The sequence below is a fragment of the Danio rerio genome, chromosome 4 (genome assembly GCF_049306965.1).
Source record: "Danio rerio strain Tuebingen ecotype United States chromosome 4, GRCz12tu, whole genome shotgun sequence".
Taxonomy (NCBI): domain Eukaryota; kingdom Metazoa; phylum Chordata; class Actinopteri; order Cypriniformes; family Danionidae; genus Danio; species Danio rerio.
The window spans coordinates 6,640,014-6,662,903 of NC_133179.1; the positions used below are offsets into that span (position 1 = coordinate 6,640,014).

The 22,890-nt window shown below is 35.6% G+C and overlaps 1 protein-coding gene across 15 annotated transcripts in view; it reads right to left on the bottom strand.

The window, feature by feature from the left end:
• Positions 1-22,890, bottom strand: part of mdfic (MyoD family inhibitor domain containing) — a 348,344-nt gene that overhangs the window by 98,773 nt on the left and 226,681 nt on the right. For all 15 annotated transcript variants that reach the window (XM_073945437.1, XM_073945438.1, XM_073945434.1 and 12 more), the window contains one exon: positions 9,723-9,836. The gene's annotated coding sequence lies outside the window, so the exon portion shown is untranslated. The remainder of the gene's footprint in view (positions 1-9,722; positions 9,837-22,890) is intronic.

Here is a 22,890-nt window from a genome sequence, read left to right on the forward strand (position 1 = left end):
AGCGCCACGGCAATGCCATGATAGCCTATTTAGGAGAAAACCAAAGCAATATTCAATTTACGGTATTAACCCAGGCACATGCAAAGGTTGCCAAAAAAGTGATTAAGAAATTACAGAATTGGTTGAAAACGCTTGCAGTCTCTCTCTCTCTCTGTGTGTGTGCATCTCTCTCCTCCCTCCCTCCATTTATTCGTTCGTCCACACACAATGACATGGCAAACGTAATGAGGGTGGACTGGTAATTAGAATGTTCTGGAGAGCTGGAATATAGTAAGTTTACCCAGAGCTACTGATGCTGAGAGGTGAAACCTAGCAGCCCGCTGAAGTGAGGTCTGGAAGGTTTATTGCCAGGAGCCGAACTGGACCTGTGCGCATCATGTGACCACTGAAGTACAAACTTATTTTAATATTTATATATCTGGGGGGGTGAAAGAAAATTTGTTTTTGGAACGAATGGTGAAAAAAAGCAATGCTGGAATAACATGAACAAATAATAAATATATAGTTTCATAGTGTACATGCAGAAATAATTATGAAAACATTTTAAGCATGTTAAACTATTTATTAAATTAGATCAATCAATGAATTTGACAACAAAATAACAATCATTTCTAAATAATTGAACCTAATAATAATAATAATAATAATAATAAACATATTATTATTAATAATATTATTATTGCTATTATTATTATTATTATTATTAATATTGATGTTGTTGTTGTTGCTATTATTATTACTATTATTATTGCTATTATTATTTTTATTATTATTATTATTTATTATTATTATTGTTGATATTATTATTGTTGTTGTTGCTATTATTATGTTTAATATTATTATTATTATTGATATTATTATTATCCTTATTATTATTATTATTATTATTATTATTATTATCATTATCATGATTATTATTATTGCTATTATTATTATTAATAGTAATATTGTTATTTATTGTTGATATTTATTATTATTATTATTATTATTATTATTGATATTATTATTGTTGTTGTTGTTGCTATTATTATTATAATAATAATTATTATTATTATTGATATTATTATGATCCTTATTATTATTATCATCATTATTATTATCATTCTTATCATTATTATTATTGTTATTATTATTAATAGTAATATTGTTTTTATTGTTGACATTTATTATTATTATTATTATATTTATATATCTATTACAATTATTATTATTATTATTATTATTATTATTATTATTAGTAGTAGTAGTAGTAGTAGTATTGATATTATTATTATTATTATTATTATTATTATTTATTTCTATTATTATTATTATTATTATTATTGATATTACTATAAAATTATTGCTATTAATATTATTATTATTATAATTAATAATAATAACAATAATAATAATAATAATAATAATAATAATAATAATAATAATAGTATTACTATTATTATTTTGTTGTTGTTATTATTATTATTATATATTTTTATTATTATCATTATTATTGTTATTATTATTATTAATAACATAAACAATCCTCATCATCAGATGATACATATATATCAACACAAAAACATGTCATTAACCATTACATATGATTTTAAAGTAATAAATAAAAATTACTCATTATGTTTTAAAAGAAAATACTCTTTTGTCGTTCCCAATTTGTTTTCTGTCAGTTTATGAACTTTTTTATTATCATTATTTTATTTTATTACAATTTTATTCACCTTTTACTTTAAAGGGATTGCCAGTGTCAGAAATAAATGGTAAAGACTACATCTACAGTCTATAATAATTATAATATAAAAAATCATTAGCAGAAATGTTTTAGAACTCCTACACAACTGCCCGATCACAATAAAGGCAATCTCTGCCTATTAATACATATACAGCATAGAGAAAACTCAACAGGACACAACCCAGATTCAAACCTGCATCTCCCAACAGAGCACCACAGCTCAATCTTTGAGGACCATAACACTTAAGCCACAGCTCTGACGATCAACAACCATTTCAGTTCCCACTGTATCCGCCGCTCATACGGAGACCCCGCAGGTAGAGCGGCATCTCCACAAATAAATATAATCAATCCCACATTTACATACAAATAGGCTTCTTAGCCCTCCGACGGGAGCAAATATATTCACTCTACACGCCAATTTCATATTTATCATCCGACGGCTTATTGATTGTTTCTTTATTTCCCCCCGACTTCATCTTCAAAGAAATGTCCCCCTTCATTTTATTAGCGGCTATATTGAGGGCCATGTTTAGCAGATACGGCACGCGTGTTTCATCATTTCCTGGCGGCCCAGATTATGACTATTGACATTGTCACTTCTCCCGGCACTTATCGTTGCTTACCGGTGGCTATCAGTGCATCGGCGCGCCACTTAAAGGCCGTAAACCGTGCGTCTAATATGCCTCATTCGCTTTGTGTCAAGCTGACAGCCCAACACGCTCAAATAGATGTCAATCCCACCACAGGACAAATATCCACGGCGGCAAGCGTGACCGACGCAGTGTGTTAACACAGCAGCCCCATATATATATATATATATATATATATATATATATATATATATATATATATATATATATATATATATATATATATATATATGTGTACAGCTCTAGTCTGACATGTATAATAACTTACGTAAGGTATCACTTCCTGCGACGGTTTAGAAGTGTGTCTGGTAAAAAATGCAACTTCCTCCCCCGTCGTAATTAAAGTGTCAGAATGCAGGCCCGGCTCGCAGACAATAACCCTGCTAGCTTTAATTTGAATAGGCAATCTCTGCTTTGGCTATGCATTAAGAGAAACATCTGAGATATTGCTCTATTAACTGTTTCACTCACCCAGCGCTGGCCTTTTAATTAGAGTTTAATAGCAGTTATTAACTCATTACGGGGCATGGGGGAGCATTCGTAGCTACTGTGACCTCTAGCAAAGTTGACACTTCAATGGTAGAATATTTCCCCGAAAATTCATTCATTTAATTGTGACCTATGCAAATGCGGAGTTCGTCATTACAACCCAGCTGCAATAATTAACTAGAGTGCCTCAAATTAAAATATAAATGGAGGGATTGTGTGTCAGCCGTGGCGTGGAGGGAGAGAAAAAAAAAAAAAGAAGGGAGAAAAAATGAGTTTGAATTGTTTTAAATGAACCCGGCTCTGTTGGCAAAAGCCGCACGCTTTGTTTTGTAAATGCGAAAGCTATCGGAGTATCTGAGATGATACTGTGTGAGGCTTTCTGAAGTTTAACTCACGCTTCTCTCTCTCACACACACACATACACAAGCACACACATACACAAACAAACTCTCACCCTCGTTTCACACATATGAGCATGTGCCATATCACATGTCGGCACTCGGGGATCCTGTGAACAAACTTATTACGACTTGTTTTTCGCATTTAATTTGTTTGCTCGAAGACACTAAGTGGTTTATCAACACGTTAGACACCGGCACTGTCATGTGATGCAACAAAAACAACGCATCTGCAGTCTGTGTAGGAAAACACATCAGCAAGTCATGATCAGCTGTGATCAAAATGAAGGTCGGAGGTCACAGAAACAGCACTGCAGGAGTCCACATATGATTTACTTTAAGAAGATATTTGTCAGAGACAGAATGCTGTAGGAGAATGTTCATCTCATTTTCTGAGAAGGATTGCCATGATGAATGTACGTCTAAAAATACATATAACACATTCCCTATAAATAAAATAAAAAAACAATATATATATATATATATATATTGTTATATACACAGTTATAGTCAAAATTATTAGCCCCCCTTTGGATTATTATTAATTCTTATAATTAAATATTCTTATTCTAATTATTTTTCTTTTTAAAATATTTCCCACATTATGTTTAACAGAGCAATGACATTTTCACAGTACTGTATGTCTGATCATTTGTTTTATTTAGGCTAGAATAAAAGCAGTTTTTAATTTTTTAAAGCCATTTTACGGACAGAATTATTAGCCCCTTTAAGCTATATATTGTTTTGATAGTCTACAGAACAAACCATCGTTATACAATAACTTGCCTAATTACCCTAACCTGCCTAGTTAGCCTAATTAACCTAGTTAAGCCTTTAAATGTCACTTTAAGCTAATAGAAGTGTCTTGAAAAATATCTAGTAAAATATTATTTACTGTCATCATGACAAAGATAAAATAAACCAGTTATTAGAAATGAGTTATTAAAACTATTATGTTTAGAAATGTGTTGAAAAAAAATCTTCTCTCCGTTAAACGAAAATTGGGGAAAAATATACAGGGGAGCTCATAATTTTGACTTCAACTGTGTGTGTGTGTGTGTGTGTGTGTGTGTGTGTGTGTGTGCGTGTGTGAGGATTTGTGCACAGTAATAATCTGGTGATATATTAATAACTAAACAGTGGCTGTAATACAAGGTTGAATTGGTTTTTAATTTGTGTTCATGTAAACAATTAATAGTTTGTGTGGGTATATCTATGCAAATGTGTTTTTGAAAAATGATGTGCGAGTTTTTGTCTTTTAGAAATGCAAATCTTAATTATTGGCTGATATATATAGTATACTGTATATATACACAAACACTCACTGGCCACTTTATTAGGTACACCTTGCTAGTACCAGGTGGGACCCTTTTTTGCCTTTAGAACTGCCTTGATCCCCTGTGGCATAGATTCAACAAGGTACTGGAAATATTCCTTAGAGATTTTGGTCCATATTGACATGATAGCATCACACAGTTGCTGCAGATTTGTCGGCTGCACATCCATGATGTGGATCTACTGTTCCACCTCATCCCAAAGGTACTCTATTGGATTGAGTTCTGGTGACTGTGGAGGCCATTTGAGTACAGTGAACTCATTGTCAAGTTCAAGAAACCAGTCGGAGATGATTCACGTTGTTAACATGGAGAGTTATCCTGCTGAAAGTAACCATCAGAAGATGAGTACACTATTGTACTAACGCGCCCAAAGTGTGCCAAGAAAATGTCCCCCACACCATTACACCACCACCAGCCTGAACCAATGATACAAGGCACAACTGATCCATGCTTTCATGTTGTTGACACCAAATTCTGACCCTACCATCCGAATGTGGCAGCAGAAATCGAGACTCATCAGAGCAGACAACGTTTTTCCAATCTTCAATTTTCAGACCATTCTCTGTAAACCCCAGAGATGGTTGTGCCTGAAAATCCCAGTAGATCAGCAGTTTCTGAAATACTCAGACCAGTCTGTCTGGCACCAACAACCATGCCACATTTAAAGTCACTTAAATTACCTTTTTTTCCCCATTCTGATGCTCGGTTTGGACTGCAGTAGATTGTCTTGACCATGTCTACATGCCTAAATGCATTAAGTTGTTGCGATTGACTACTTAAAATAGTTGGACAGGTGTACCTAATAAAGTGACCATGTATGTATGTGTGTGTGTATGTATTTGTATGTATATGTATGTGTGTGTGTGTGTGTGTATATATATATATATATATATATATATATATATATATATATATATATATATATATATATATATATATATATATATATATATATATTCATATATATTGCAGTATAGTAGTCAGTTCAGATTTTAGCAGTTGTAGTAGTACATTTGCACAATATATAGGCTACACATATCAGTGGTACTTTTAATATAATAAATAAAACATCAAGATTGATGATCGTTATTAATGTCTGAGCCCCTAAGGATTCAAGCAACACAAGGTTAGAATGAAAAAAAAAATGCATTCGAAAAACTAAAGACAAAGATGCACAGCCATCAATATCTATTCATGCTTATTAAGCAAAATTAAGTCTTGCTTTAAGTTTGATGATACTCATCAGATCGAACGTGTCTACAGCCGAGATTGCAGTTATCCCGTCCTCCCTGGAAACACAGCCGCGCACACACAACCTGCCTGATTTTCATTTATAACGCCCTCTTCAAATCGCCCGAAGGAAAAGTTTGATTCAAACAGGGGAGGGGGAGTAAAAAAACACCTCACAAATTAACAAAACTGTCACTCAGGAATTACAGCGGGCTGAACGCTGCAAAATGCATTCTTTGAAGTCCTCATTTCAGCAAAATTATATGAAAAAAAAACTTTATATCTAATTAAAATGATAACTGTATTCTCATTTTTCAAACTCTCCATATCCTGAGGGCCAATTGGGATGAGTGGGTTTTTTTTTCCTGGCGTTTTATTTTTTTTTCGCCGTCTCTTCACCGCTGCGGCGTGCTGAACTGCTCCTACAGCAGGATCACATCATTACCATCTCCCCAGCTGAGTCGCCAGCAACCATTATCATGCAGCATTATTAATCTTCTTGTCTTATCAACTTGCAAATCACAAACCATTGAGCCTTATGGCGTGGTTTTGGGTCCACGGTTATTCATTTTGTAGGTCTACCTAGCCTCCAAGTCCTCTTAATCACCTGACGATTGTCAGTCTCTTCCTTTTGCCCTGCCCCCGGTGGCCTTAAAAAAAAAAAAAAAAAAAAAAAAGGTCTTTTAGCCCCTTTATTTCTGCCTCTTACGATTTTTTTTTTCTGAGGGTCCCTGCTTTTGAAGCGACTAGACAGTGAAGGGGATAAATTTCATTAATAGAAGAGAATTAACATCCCACTGCCATGAGATGACCTCTTTTCCTGACACGTATGTCTAAGTCATTCTTGTCATTTTTTTTATTCACCATTAACATTCTTGGAAAGAAATGTCAGTGGTGTATAGAACTGATAGAGAGAGATGAGAGGAAAGAAGAGAGATAAAATTCTTTCAAACTAGATCCACTCACCCTCAGCTCTTTGCTTTGGATGTAGTTTGCCTTTCTTTCTTTTTTATTGCATTGTAACTGTATATATGGATTTCAACACAACAGAAAAAAAGCTAATTAAAAAAATGAAACAACAACAAATGCTTCTCAATACTTTACATTAATATACATTGCCACCTCCCTTCTTATTTATAAATCAATACATTTCCGCCACAGTTTAGGAACAATTTGAATGATTCCCAAACTCCCTCTAATGTTTTGTATTTATCTCTTAGGATATCTATTATACTTGGTGTGCATGGATTCTACCTATTTAAAAAAATAGCTTGAGGTCTATATATGTTTGGTGTGCCTCCAGGAGCAGGGTTAGGAAACACTGTTTTAGTTGTTTTCTTAGGTTATTTATTACACTTGGTGTGCATAGATTTGACCAATTTAAAGAAATAAATGTTTTAGCTTGAGGTCTGCATACGATTATAGCATATATTCAGTCTTTGAGTTCAGTGTTTCCCAACCCTGTTCCTAAAGGCACACCAACAGTACACATTTTCCTCTCCCTAATCAAACACACCTCGATCAACTCAGAGCATTAGAAGAGACTTGAAAAGCCTGGAGTTAGTGGGTCAGATAAGGGAGACATCCAAAAATGTGTACTGATGGTGTGCCTCTATGAACAGGGTTGGGAAACAGATTTGGTTTTATTTCCTTAGATTATCCATGGTGTGCATGGATTTTACCAATTTAACCCTTTGATGCACTACAAAGGTCTAAAGTGACCCCTCTAAGTAGATTTTTTCGATATCTATTTTTTAGCTTGTGCATCAAAGGGTTAAAGAAATTAATTATTTAACTTGAGGTCTGCATACGTTTCTAAACATATATTCAGTCTTTTACTTCAGTGTTTCCCATCCCTGTTCCTAAAGGCACACCAACAGTACACGTTTTCAACCTCTTCCTAAACAAACACACCTCGATCAACTCAGAGCATTAGAAGAGACTCCAAAACCTAAAGTTAGTGGGTCAGATAAAAGAGACATCCATAAATATGTACTGATGGTGTGCCTCCAGGAACAGGATTGGGAAATGGTTTTTGTTTGATTTCCTTAGGTTATCTACTATACTTGGTGCACATGGATTTCACCAATTTAAAGAAATTAGCTTGAGGTTTACATTTGTTTATGAACATATATTCAGTCTTTAAGTTCAGTGTTTCCCAACTCTGTTCCTAAAGGCACACCAACAGTACACATTGTTAACCTCTCCCTAAACAAACACACCTCAATCAACTTATCAGAGCATGAAGGCTGATTTATACTTCTGCGTCAAACGCCGGTGTATGCTACGGCGCTGACGCATAGTCCTTCGCCGTGGCCGTAGCTGACGTGCACCTCTCAAAAAATGTAACTACATGTCGCAACAACGCGTAGCGTAAGCTCTGTGATTGGTCGGCTTGGTAGCGCTGACGAGTCTGGGCGGGACCGAGAGCCGCGTGAATGGTGCCAGCCTGATGGAGCGATTGTTTACAGGTGTGGAGTCCCGTGAAGGAGCTCCGGATGGAAAGTTTTGTTTTGCGTTTACCTCATAGTTAAAGTTGTTGCACGTCCGCCGGTTCCTGCCTCAAAATGAGCGAGTTTGAGCCACTTGTACATCCCGAAAGTGTTCAGAAAAAGCAAAACAACAGCGAAGAAATTCGAAATTTACACCTCACTGCCAACTAGCGTTTCGGAAGTGTTAATGCAGACCGACAGAGACAGCGCGCAGAAGTATAAATGCACTGCTACTCGCGTTGCATGCGCCGTGGGTTACGCCGGTCACTTGACGCAGAAGTATAAACCAGGTTTTAGAAGAGCCTCCAAAACCTGAAGTTAGTGGGTCAGATAAGAGAGCCATGCAAAAATATGAACTGTTGGTGTGCTTCCGGGAACAGGGTTGGGAAACACTGTTTTAGTTGATTTCCTTAAGGTATAAATACATTTTAATAAAAGGTTACAATAAAATGCTACAATAAAATAAATATTATTATAATTAAATAAATAAAATGTTAATAGAAAAGTATATTTTCTATCACCTCTTTCCTTTTTTTTCCATACACAATGAATCAGTGTACCTAACTGCATCTTATGCAACTGTCAGGTGTATGTTCATTATATTTATGCAATACAGCTGGACTGCAGATCAGCATCAAACAGATATTGTAGATTTAGCCATTCTTAGTGTTGAACTGTTCGTCATATCGAAAAAGAAAACGTATGCAAGGCTTATGTATGCATTTAGCTTGATTTTCCTCCTTAAAAAACGATGACTCTGTTTGAGATGCTGGATGAGAGAGAAGGAAACAGTCACAAGCAATCATCAAATTAGCCGCTTCAGATTTCTTTGATATTTTTGATACCTCTTCAAGACCGAAATTCATCTCAATTCCAGTTTGTGAGCACTTCATTTCATCTTTGAAGTCACAAGTGGACACTTGCGTTCTCACTTCCACACAAAGCCGCTGCACGCGTCCACACGCTGAGATTTCAACTTCTTCATAGAATACAAGGCGAAATGCGTTAACAGAGCAGATAATAATTTCCATGCTTCTCAAATCAATTCTGTAAGCTTCATCTAACTCCTATCAAACCTTTGCGTGAAATCTCAGCCCAGTTACACCTCCGGAGCGCTTATAAATAATGAAAACTCGTTTGAGAAGAAAAAGACTGCTTAAGGACAAAATGTTGATTATAAAAGTGTCTTTTATCCTCCCGTTCCCATCTTTCTTGAAGATGCAAAGACTCCCGGCAAACAAAGCAAGAGCCATACCCGACCAAAAATTAATTTGGATGTGAAAAGTGCTGACGCGAACTGCGGACAGGTGGTATTTAGATTGCAGGAGTGAGATTTAAACAGGCCTGACTCTTTGACTGAGATGTTTAGTGTGTGTATTTGTCTTCGCTCTTACCGTCCGATATCTGATCGCATCGAGATTTCTGCCAGATACGAGATGTTCCCCTCAGAAGCTGCTGGCTGGACATCTAGTTCATGGTGGTTTGAGTCAGACGATGATCTAAGACTTCTGTGGAAGGAAAAAAAAAATATTCTCAGTTTCATCAAAAGCATGTTTTTCTGTTTTGTCGAGCAGCAAATGCAACAGCAATTAGAGGAGGCTTCATGACACTCCATAAACTGCAGCAAATAGGCACTTTGTGGACAGAAAACACACAGAAGAAAGCAGAATTTCTGTTTAGCTTGTTTTTTTGCAATGATTTTGATAGCTTAGTTTCATTTAACAGGATAAATTAAGGAAACCTGAGAATAATTCTATAAAAATTAATAGTTTTTCTGTTTGCTTTTGTTGTTTCGTGTGTGTGTTTGCTGAAAGTAAAACATTCTGGATTATTAATATTATTAATTATTTGATTATTCCTTTAAGTGAACCCTCAGTTGCTTTAATTACATGTTAAATGGTAACCATGTAGTTATAAACCAATTATCAGATGGCATGTTTTCCTTAAATTCTTTATTAAGATTAATTGCTACATTAATAACTGCAATGTTGTTATGTTTAAGTGTTAAAAACAAACACCACAACAGATGCTTCAACAACATTCATAACAAGCATTAATGCAAGACAAATACAGAAATCTATTCATCAAATCTAAAAATAATCACAGCGTCGTCTTGGGAGTATTAAGTGTAATTGGCATTATCGCTATTAAAGCTATAAAGAAGTTATTCAGTCAAAATTAGTGAGATAGAGTTTCCAAGGATATGCAGGTTTATTCATATTTATTAAGGGAAGTGTATTTAAATTGGAAGTTATTATGAATGCATATATTAATTACACTTTAACAAAGTAGATCGTTCATTTTGACATTGCATTAAATACTGTAACACTGCAAAACACGCTTTCTTACTCAGATTTTTCATCTTGATTCTAGTTCAAATATCTAAAAAATCTTAAATCAAGATGAATTTTCTAGACAACCAAAGCATATTGCCTTGTTTTAAGAAAAAATATGTCAAAATAAAGCGAGTTTTTTCTTTAAACAAGCAAAATAATCTACCAATGAGGCAAGAAATATAATCTTATATCAAAAGGAAAAACTAAATTATTTTGTTTGCCTCATTGTCATTTTATTTAGCTTGTTTAAAGGGAAAACTCACTTAATATTGGTATATTATTTCTGAAACAAGACATTATGTTTTGCTTGTCCAGAAAATGCTACTTAATATAAGAGATACTTGGACTAGAAATAAGACCAAATATCTAAGTAAGAAAAGCATTGAATAAATGGCAAATAATGTGTTTGGCTAACATTTAAACACTGTACAAATACATTCAAATCCCAGAGGAAAAACCTTTGCATTTGCATTTACACAGGAATCATAATCGTGAGAGTGATAACAATACACTAAAGATTTTACTACAACTGTAAACGTGCTTTAATATATAACAAAGGTTCTTTATTGTCTTTTATAATTCCTTGAAGGTATTCAGTGGTTACTTAATTGGTTCAAATAACTTTAGTGACAACAAAATACACAGGATATAAGGATAATTGTTAAAATAATCGTTTAAATATCCTTTAACAATTTTCAACTTTCTTCACACTAAGAAAAACACTTTTTAAAGCTTAAGACCCGCTTGTTTAAATTGGCTTTTAATGCAAAAATTAAAATTAAAATTAAAAATGGCTTAAAACGATTTCATTTTTTTATATATTATACTGTATATACCTAAATTGTAATAGCGTTTGTTTTATATTGGTTAATTCATTTACTGTTTTTTATTATATCCGACATATGTATATCTTCAAATGATTTCAATTTAGCTTAGGCTATTTTATCTAGATCTATGAAACTGTGTTGAGCCTACAAAAGTGGATACGTTATTTATAAAGTTTTCTATCTTTCTGTTGTATTTATATGTGAATACAAATATGTGTTCATTATCTAAAAAATAAAGATACAAAGAAAAGGAGCTGTGAATTGAGCGTTCTTTAGCACATCTCTCGCACACAAATACATGCATCTAAATGCGCACGTTTCATGCACAAACACACCTTTTAAATGCCAAGTTTAATGTTTAAAGTACTTTATTATTTTATGCAACACATTTAAATTAAAAAGCGAAACATAAGGGCAATTATAAGTAAATAAAAGACTCCTAGCCTATAAGATGTTATTATTTTTTTTCATAACAATTTTTTGGGGGTTTTTAACTATTAATGGACAGAATTGTGCAGAGAATTGACAGGAAATAGTTGGGAGCAGAGAGAGGGAAAGAGCTGGCAAGGGACCTCGAGTCAGGAATCGAACTCGGGTCGCCGTGAGCACCATGGAGATACATGTCGGCGCATATACTACGTTTTTTCTTTTCCTTATATTAAACGCACCCCTCGGCAAATTGCAGCACTGCGCGTGAAGAAACGTGCATTCTCAGAGGCCATATCTGTATATAAATAAAGGTTGATTGATTGATTGAAAATAACTGTTTAATAAATGTTCAACAAAATGTCGTTTGGGATACCAAAATGGTTCTTCTCTATAGTACACTGAAACAAAACGATTCATTGGATTTACACATTGGTCGCAAACAATTTCTATAGGCTGAATTGTAACAAACAACTCAAATTTTGTAACATTCAACTTCATTTGTTCGTTTAAATTCAGTCAACATAAATGGTTTGCAACCACTTACCTTAAAGAAGAATGATTAAATCCAATGAATTACTTCTTTAGTGTAACATCACTGCCGTTTTAAAACTTTTGTTTGAAGTCAATTTAGTCTATTTGAGTCTATTTAGCAAACAGTCAGAGATTCAAATCTTTGTCTTGAAGTTGACAACTAATAACCTCCGGACAGCAAAAAGCCATGAAGCATGAAAAGCGGTGTCTTTATCCTCCAGTGATCCCTCAGTCTAGCATTAAACATAAAAAACACAGCCACCTAAACGCACTCCTAGGCACATTGGAAGTTTTCTCTTTCAGACCCTCATGGCGGTCAAGTTTTCCACATGCATAAATGCCAGGATAAAAACAGATGAGGATGACACTGGCTCCACGCTTTAGAGCCGGCAGGAGCAGAAACGCGCTCCTCTCCTCCGGTGAGGATTTTCTAAAGGCCCCTGGCAGGTCAAGCGACAAATTGCAGCCTGGGGTGATGGAAGGTTTTCGGCCAGCGTTTGGGAGAGCTATCAGTGACCGTCTCTCTGAGGATCAGCTCCTAGATCAGGCCGCGCTCCTCAGGGGGGTTCCAAGAGTTTCAGCACTCTATGCTAATTCTTTAAGGACTGTATTTGGCGCTCTTAGGCCGGACTTTTGGGCTGCCGACCGGTTGATCGGGATGGGGAGCGGAGGTGGGGAGCGGGACTGAAGCCGCCCCCCAACCCCAAAGGCAGCTCTAGGGTGGGTGCCTGAGGCTATTGCTTGCAAATCAGCACATTTTCCCCAATCAAAGCCAAGTGAGGAGGGCCCACAGAGCTCCTTAAGAGAGTGAATTATTCACAGGCAAAAAGAAAAAAAAAAGGTCGCCATAAACTAGCTCTTCTGAAATGAACCGAACCCGCTATTTCTTGGGCCCGCTTCTCGAAAAAGTACATTTCAATCTTTAATGGTTTGAGAGACGGGGGAGAAAAAAAAAAAAGCAGAATGGGAAGAAGTAAAAACTGCAATTGGAGAGAGTGAGAAGCGAGATGCGATCAAAGTGATTTTCAAATTTGCAGATTTATGCACTTGGCAATATTAATGATAGATTTATTAAGAGCGGACCTCGGCTACACCCTCGCTGGCTGGGTAATTAAGTTTGCTCTCCACCTTGATGGTGAAATCCACAGTAAGTGAACTTTTGATGATGTAAACTAGTTTTAAACTGCTTCTGATCACCCACGTCCCGAAAATGAAAATGAAAAAAGGAAAAATGAAGAGAGACGGAAATCAAATGTGTTCTTTCAGATTGAATTAGTTCTCCTTGCTAAACTTTTAAAGATGCTGCAGCTAAAAGTACTTTAAATCCAATACAGGTTGAAGATCCGACTTGCATTTATACCATGCTAAACATTAAATAGAATAATATATGTTACAACTAGCAGTCAATGCACAATAACTCACAACATTTCTGATGCATTCATCTGTCATTCTTCTCAATAAGAATGTAACAAAGGTGTTTTATTATTTACTATATCTGTACTAATTAAGACAGTCATGGTTATGACTCACAATTTAGATTGTTTTGTCATTAGTTATAACAGAAATGATGAATGATGACCTGACTTTCAGTATGTTGAATATATTTTTCTGTCAACCATTCTGACATCACAATTTGATTATTTACTGTCATAATTTTGTCCTAATGACTCCTTTATTGACTAAGTCTGTTATAATTGTATCATATTTTTGCGCTCATATTTTTAACATGACTTCTAATAATTTCAACTTCTGCCATCACTATAACTTTTGTATCTCATACTTTTGCAATAGCTACAACAATGGATTTCAATCTTGATTTTGCATAATTATGGATTTTGATCTCATCATTTCAACACTGCCACAATTATAGCTTTATATAACTCTCTAACATCAATTTGTTTCATGATTATGGCTTTTTACATCATGATCACAACTTATTCGTTATTTTAAGTTAGTGGGGATTTCATAATTTGGATGTGGGCAAATCCAAATTCCTAAAAATACTTTTTATAAAACATATCAGAAATAAATACATGTTTTTTGATGGCGTCTCAGGAGAGTTTGCATCAGTGCTTGAATAATTAACCATGTTTGAGTGTCCCGGGCTAGCGGAGAGGCCCACTGAGAGTTTCCCGTCGATGGGAACGTGGTTCCGCAGAGCTGGACCCAGCAACCAGTCAAAATCAAAACTCTTAATTTTGACTTTGTCATCAGTATAAATAATTTCAGAACTATGACTCCTTCACTTTTAGTATGTCATAATTATAACTTTTTTGGTCATAGTTTTCATGTCAACCATTTTGACATCATAATTTGTTCATTTTCTGTCATGATTTTGTCTTAAGGACTCCTCCTTTGACCAAGTCAGTTATAATTGTATCACATTTATGCGCTCATATTTAAAACAACACCTATAATAATTTAAATTTCTGTCATAACTATAACTTTTGTATCTGATACTTTTATAATAGTTACAATAATTGATTTTAATCTTACAATTTCACTTTTTTTTTGCACTAATATTATTTTTTATGGCATAATTATGGATTTTGATCTCATCATTTCAACACTCACATTTATAGCTTTATATAACTATCTATCATCAACATGTGTCACGATTATGGCTTTTTACATCATGATCACAAATTATTCGTGATTTTAACTTGCAACAAACCAAAATACCCAAAATGCTCATTATAAAACATATCAGAAACAAGCAAATGTTTTTGATGGTGTCTAAGGAGAGTTTGCGTCAGAACTTAAATAATTAACCATGTTTGAGTGTCCCAGGCTAGCGGAGAGGCCCACTGAGAGTCTCTCGTCGGTGGGAAAGTGGTTCCGCAGAGCTGGACCCAGCAACCACAGTCACAATTTAACTTTTTGTCATCAGTATGAATAATTTTCAGAATTATGACTCCCTCACTTTCAGTACGTCGTTATTATAACTTTTTTTGGTCATATTTTTCTGTCAACCATTTTGACAACATAATTGCGTCTTCACAACTCTAGTTATGATCTCATATTTGCAACAAGACCTCTAATAATTGTAATTTCTGTCATAACTATAACTTTTGTATCTCATACTTTTATAATAGCCACAACAATCAATTTCAACCTTAAAATTTTACTTTTTTTGCACGAATTTTGACTTTTTATGGCATAATTACGGTGTTTGATCACATAATTTCAGTACTGCCACAATTATAGCTATCTTCAATTTGCTTCACTATTATGACTATTATTTTACCTCATAATTTAACTTAATGAAGATTTTCATGGGCAAACAGACCCAAAATGCTTTAAATAAAACATATGAAACAAAAAATAAGCTAATATTTTTCATGGCGTCTCGGCTGAGTTTGCGTCAGTGCTTGAATAATTAACCATGTTTGAGTGTGCCGGGCTAGCGGAGAGGCCTACTGAGAGTCTCCCGTCGGTGGGAATGCGGTTCCGCAGAGCTGGACCCAGCAACCGCTGGCGCCGCTTGTTTTCCCGTTTGTTGAGGCAGCACCAAATTGCCCCCTATCTTAATGAGGCTGGACGCGTGGGTGCCCGCGCACCTGTGTGAGGAACAGAAGGGTTAATCCCGCGCGGTGAGCATCGAGCTGACAGCCGAAAGGTGGAGGAGCCTGCCGTTCCCTCGGGTTTCTACCCCAGCACGCTAGAATGAGTTGTTTCAGTCACCGCTGGATACCTGACAAGCGGGCCTTCATGAATTACAAAATGAAGATTGATAATCTCTTGTCTGTTTCCTCTGTGTGTGCACTAAGAAACACGCACAGTAAGACAAAACCGAAGAGTGATGCTCAAAAAAATCACTGTCATTTGCAACGCAAGCTGTTCACTGGTCGACACTGCCTCTTAAACGTCCTCGAAGAGCTGTTTTCCAGATTTAATAAGCTCAAGTTATGTTCTGATGACAGCAGTTATACTCAAATGCTGATTTATACTTATTGATTGACTTGCATACTGACATACTTATCCTTCTACTTTAAAAAATATTTATACAAACTGAGAAGTAAAGGTTTTAGATGAAAAGTAAAATAAAAAGTTCACAACAACCTGCCTTTCTGAGCAACATACTATAGAAGTAACACTATTTGTTTAACCACCACTTTACCTTAAAAACCAATTCCCACTATTAACTAGTAGCTTATTACCCGCCTATTATTAAGATATTGGCTGTTTATCACTTAGAAAAAAAAAAAGATAATCTATTGTCTGTTTCCACTGTTTGTGCACCAAGAAACACGCACAGACAAAACCGAAGAGTGATGCGCAAAAAATTACTGTCCTTTGCAACACAAGCTGTTCACTGGTCGACACTGCATCTTAAACATCCTCAAAGAGCTGTTTTTCAGATTTAATAAGCTCAAGTTATGTTCTATTGACAGCAGTACTCAAATGCTGTTTTATACTTATATACTGCCAGCATTTACAACTGAAGTCAGAATTATTAGCCCCCCTTTGATTTTTTCTTTACTTAATTACTAAATATTTCCCAAATGATGTTTAACAGAGTGAGGGAATTTTCACAGTATGTCTGATAATATTTTTTTTCCTAGAGGAAGTCTTTTGTTTAGCTAGAATAAGTTTTTATAGCAGTTTTACATATTTTTAAACCCATTTAAAGGTCAAAATGATTAGCTCCTTTAAGCTATATTTTTTCAATAGTCTACAGAACAACCGATCACTATACAATGACTTGCCTAATTATCCTTTGCTGCCTAGTTAGCCTAATTAACCTAGTTAAGCCTTTAAATGTCACTTTAAGCTGTATAGAAGTGTCTTAAAGAATATCTAGTCTAATATTATTCACTATCATAATGACAAAGATGAAATAAATCAGTTATTAGAAATGAGTTATTAAAACTATTATGTTTAGAACTGTGTTGACAAAAATCTTCTCTCCGTTAAACAGAAATCAGAGAAAAAAAATAATTCAGGGGGTTTAATAATTTTTACTTCAACTGTATATTGTGATTGTCATAGGAATTCCTGTAACTCATCCTTTTGAAAATATATACAAACTAAGAAGTAAAGTTAAAAAGTAAAATGATGAAAAGTCAAAAGAAAAGTTCACAACAACCTGCCTTTCTGAGCAACACAGAAGTATGACTATTAGTTTAACAACCACTTTAGCTTAAGAATCAATTCTCACTATTAACTAGCAGCTTATTACTAGAGCCGGACAGAATCTGAAACATTTTTTGGTATTTCTGCTGAGAATTTTGTAGCAAATCTGCAGGTTTATGCAGAAAGATTTTGGAGTAGCATAACTACAAATATAATATATGTAATAAAAATTAATACCTTCCTAACTTTTATTTAATGTTTACAATGCAAATCCACTTATTTGGTAAACAAAGCTCACTCATATAATATCTACTAAAAGACAGAAAATATTACCTCACAAACTGTATTGTAAATAAACTACACAAACATTTTCATATTAGTCAATAATCTTACTGAAATTAATTTAAAAACTAAATAAATTTACACAGATTTACATATGCAAATAAGTAGACTCAATGATGGGCTAAAAATGGGTGAAAATCTGCGAAGAAATTCGGTGTGGGTTACCTGCTTATTATTAAGATATTGGCTGTTTATTAGTACTTGCAATATAAAATACATACTCTCATATCAATATGCACTGAATTAAGAGTTTATTGAGGCAAAAGTCATTGCTGATGGTAAATTATTAGCAAGAACAGTACCCTAAAATAAAATGGATAAAGTAAAGCAAGCGGTGATTAATGATCTCTACTTTTACATTTATTTAATGCTTGCATTGAATCCAGTAGATTTACCTAATGAAAGCAGCGCAGTAAAGACTGCTCAACTAGTCAGCTTAGCCCAGGTGTGAGTAAAATAAGCTGAAACCGTTGTTTTTCTTGAACTTTCTTGAAGTCTCGTGCTGCAGTCTACTATCAGCTGCGGTGAGGTAAAAATTCAACACACAAGGTTTGACGAGAGTGATGGACCAGTGGCTAAAATTGTTAAGGGGTGGAAGAAGATGTTTCTCTGCTGGTGTCAGCAGAAGTTTGCGGTGCGTGGAGAAAGGCAGAAAGGCAGAGGAAGATGCACTTGCCGATTCAGTCACAGCGAAACCGCAAAAGAAAAAAAAACAGAGGAGAAAAAAAAAACAAGTGCCACTGTTTGGGAAAGCTTGTTACGCTCCAACAGAAAACTCTGACTTACTTTCACACACATGGACTGTCAGACAAGGATTTTTCCCCTCTTCTACTAGAGCCTACACTGTAAATGAAATGTTAATATGAAAATATACTGTCGGAGGCACATTTCCGTGGAATATCATTGGGTTTTGTGTTGAAGGGAATTCAATTTACAGCGACACAAAACCTGGTAACGGCGCTGCAAATAAAAAGCGGCATAGGGAAACAGATGATAAATAAATAAGTGGATACAAAACAAGACGCTGCAAAGTCACAGCACGCCGCAAAATAAAACCCTGGAACGCATCCATATCAATTTCACCCCTCCAGCCTACTGAGAGAATTCAGAGGGAGATAAATAAAGAACATTTAACTGCTCTCCTTGCCTGCGTTGCCTCTGGCCGTGTTAAATTCGGGGCACTTTGGAGGGAGAGATTGATGCTTTCCTATCTGATGCGTTACAAATGTCTGGAGGGATCCCGCTGTCCTGACTCTTTAAAAACCTGCGCATCAGCATAACCGCCGCGGCCACACGCGCGCACGCTGGAAGTTTATTGACTTGTGAAATCGCATTCAGGACAGCCTTTTATTTTTCCCAGACTATAACCTTGCCTTGTAGGTTGCTTACTCAACAGAGCTGATTATGAGAAGCCGTTATTTTCCCGCTGAAAGGTCAGTGTGGTACTACATGCGTCCGTTTTTAATATCAGCTCTTAATTACGAGCCCCAAGAACTCGGAGCGTATTAACAAAGTGGCGTCAAATGCGGGCAATACAGCAGGTACAATGGAGCCTATTATGATGTGTTTATTGGTCATCTGCGTCTTAAACCTTTGAAAATTTTTTAATATTTCGATTATTTTAAAACTTATGAACATTTATAAGGGACCATAGGGAGTTATAACATTAAAAGAGACCATAGGTTTTGAGCAATCATGATTATTCCAGGTAAATATATTTCTAAAGAAGTTGGTGACATAATGTTGAACCAAATTTTGGCAAAAATCCAAAGAATCCGAACATACAAATAAAATAAATAAAAAAAATATATATTTCTGAAATTTGGTTATGCGTAATTACAATGAGCTGAACTACTTAAATGTATTTAACACTTCGTATTAAAGGCTTTTTTGGTAATGACAGCTTCAAGATGCCTCCTCTGTGGAGAAAGGAGTTGCATGCGTTGCTAAAATGTTTTTTTTTTCCCACCAAACCTGAACAGAGTCTAAAAATCTTGATGGTTTTGAGGATTTCATCGATAAACTCTAATATTTATATGTTATTTTCTATTGTATTCAAGTCAGGTGATTGGCCGGATCGTTCTAGTAGCTCTATTTTCTGAAATCAACTGAGTGTGTTTGAGATCATTGTCTTGCTGAAATATCCGCCCTGGTTTCATCTTCATCATCTGGTAATGTAGGTCTTGTGACTGCACCAGCTAATATGAATATACACCGACAAAGATGGCAGGGTTGCTTTGTAAAATCTAAGAGATTTCAGCTGCTGTCTGGTCTTTCGCACCTTATTACACTTCACTTTCGTCATGTGTTCAATAATTTTGCCTTGCATCATTTCATTTTTTATACATCCATTTTCTTTTCGGCTTCATCCCTTCATAATCTGGGGTCACCACAGCGGAATGAACCGCCAATTTATCCAGCACATGTTTTAGACAGCAGATGCCCTTCCAGATAAAACCCTTCACTGAGAAACACCCATACACTTTCATTGACACACATACAGCTCTGCAAAAGACGTGTGACCAGCGGAGAAACTGAAATAGTCGTGCCCAACTGAGTCTGGTTTCTCTCAAGGTTTTTTTTCTTCACTTTCGCCAATTGGTTAAGTTTTTTTCCTCGCGGCTGTCGCCACCAGCTTGCAGGATTAGCGATAGATAGAACTACGCATCGATGAATTTGCTCTTCAGTGTTTGGACTCTCAGTAGTGCTTATTAAACCACACTAAACTGAGCTAAACTGAACTTAAACTCTGAAAATTGAACTGACACTGTTTTAATTTACTATGATCTTATATGTGAAGCTGCTTTGACACAATCTAAATTGTAAAAGCGCTATACAAATAAAGGTGAATTGAATAGAAATGAATATACACCACAGCCAATTTAGCCCTCCCAATTCGCTCAAAGCGCATGTATTTTGGACTTGTGGTGGAAACTACAGCACCCGGGGGAAACCCACACCAACACGGGGAGAACATGCAAACTCCACACAGACATGCCAACTGACCCAGCCTCAGCTCGAACCAGCGACCTTCTTGCTGTGAGGCGATTGTGCCATTTTACTGTATTAAACATTACCTATTTTCTAAAATAATGATGTAGTTATCTTTGTGTATGTTGATTGGTTGTTTCTGACATTAAGTGAGAATGTCAAGTCCAAAGCATTTTACAGTGAAAATAGATTGGTGAAGTGCTCAATACTTATTTTACACGCCGAATAAGGGTTTGTTCATCAATGTGCCAGCGTTTTGGGCTGTTGGTGAGCATCAGGGATGCAGACAACAACCCCCGTGGCTTGTCGGGTGGAACGATACAACATGCTACAACTCTCCCCTTGTCACGGCCAACGCGCCAAATTGGCATTGCAACATCGAGATGGTCAACCCTGAAAGCAAATGACCAGAGGAACATGAGAAGGAAGAACACAAGTGGAAAGAAGAAAAAGGAGCGCTTTACATATAGACACACAAGGATGACTTCGGGGGGCCTGTCAGAGCGAAAAAGTCAAATAGAGCTGAGTGATAGTTTTCTCCGTCAGCCGGCCCAAATGCCAGATAGCATGTAAATCATGATCGGCTGACCGTTACGCCGGCATCTCTTGGCTACTTGTCAGTTTCCTGTCGGCCGTCTACGCTGTACGGTTTGGACAATTGTCTTCGACTTCAGAAGGAGCCTGAGATTGATGTTTATTCAAAGCGTCTCGCTCCGATGGCCGACCAACATATTTCAGCAACGGAACCATCAGAACGGACACCTCATCATTAGTCCACCTATTCCGGGTGTAGAGGAGTTTAATATGCTCGAGGAGGGGAAAGCGGAAGAGCTTGAGAGATTGTATCATTTATCTAACCCATATTTAAAGGGTTGTCGGGGAAGTTTAGTGAGCTCGGGTTCAGGGAACTAATGGCTCAGGATGTCTTAATATCCCTTTTAAGTGTTAGCATTTGCTACGTTGGATTTTCACATGATGGTTTTTAATGTGCCATAAAAAGCAATCGCTCAGACCGTATGCGCCTGGCGCTGGAGCATCAACAGTCGGGCATCTCGAGTCAAGGCCATTATGAAACAATGAAGACTGCATGACATGTCTGATACTGATAGAAACGCATGGAAATAAATGTGTGGATCAAATTAAATCAAATAATGTCTGTTGTGGGATATGAGCCTGGGCCAAATCTAACACTCACCGACTAAAAATGAGCTCTGGTGACGGTCAGGCCAGTCAACTTTATTAGGTATTAGAAAGTAATACATGGTTTTATGATCCTCACTGGTCTAAGAAGTCAATGCGATCCAAATCAAACACATACAAAACATGTAATATAGAAATAAAAATCTGTTGTGGCCAAGTAGAGCAAGTATCTACATTAGGATGCATAATTCTCGTATATTTGTTCCCTTCAGAAATCAAGTATTGAATAATAAAAGTAAACATAAACAAATAAAAAAGCTTTATAAAGTGCTCTTTTAAATACCACAAATGATCTGAAAAGTACTCGCACATGTATTTGCTTTTTAAATAACATTCAATTTCCAAAAGAAATGACTGTTATCTGTATTATTATAATCTTTTGTCTGTAGATAATCATCCAAATATTTTTGGGTCTCCGAAAATGAAGTGAAATTTGGCCATTAAAAGTATTTATGACAGGGATGGGGAACCTTTTTTTTTTTTTTTTTAACAAAAAGCCATTTCTGATATTTTTGGCAAATGCATTTTTGTAGAAAGCCACTGAGGTATATATGCTCATATATGCACCCCAATATATACTGCTACTACTACTACTACTATAAATAAAACAGGTTTAAACAAAACCTTTATTTAAACTCAAGCAGAACTAAAAAAAAAAAAATATATGAAACAACACATGTTGAGCAAGTCCATTAATGAAGAAAGGACAATTTAATTACATTTCTGGTAAAATTAACTCTTTTTTTTCCCCTGTAAAGCAACGAAATTTAAAATAAACATTTTACAACTATAAAAAATTACACTTCAAATAATTCATAATAAAATTATGT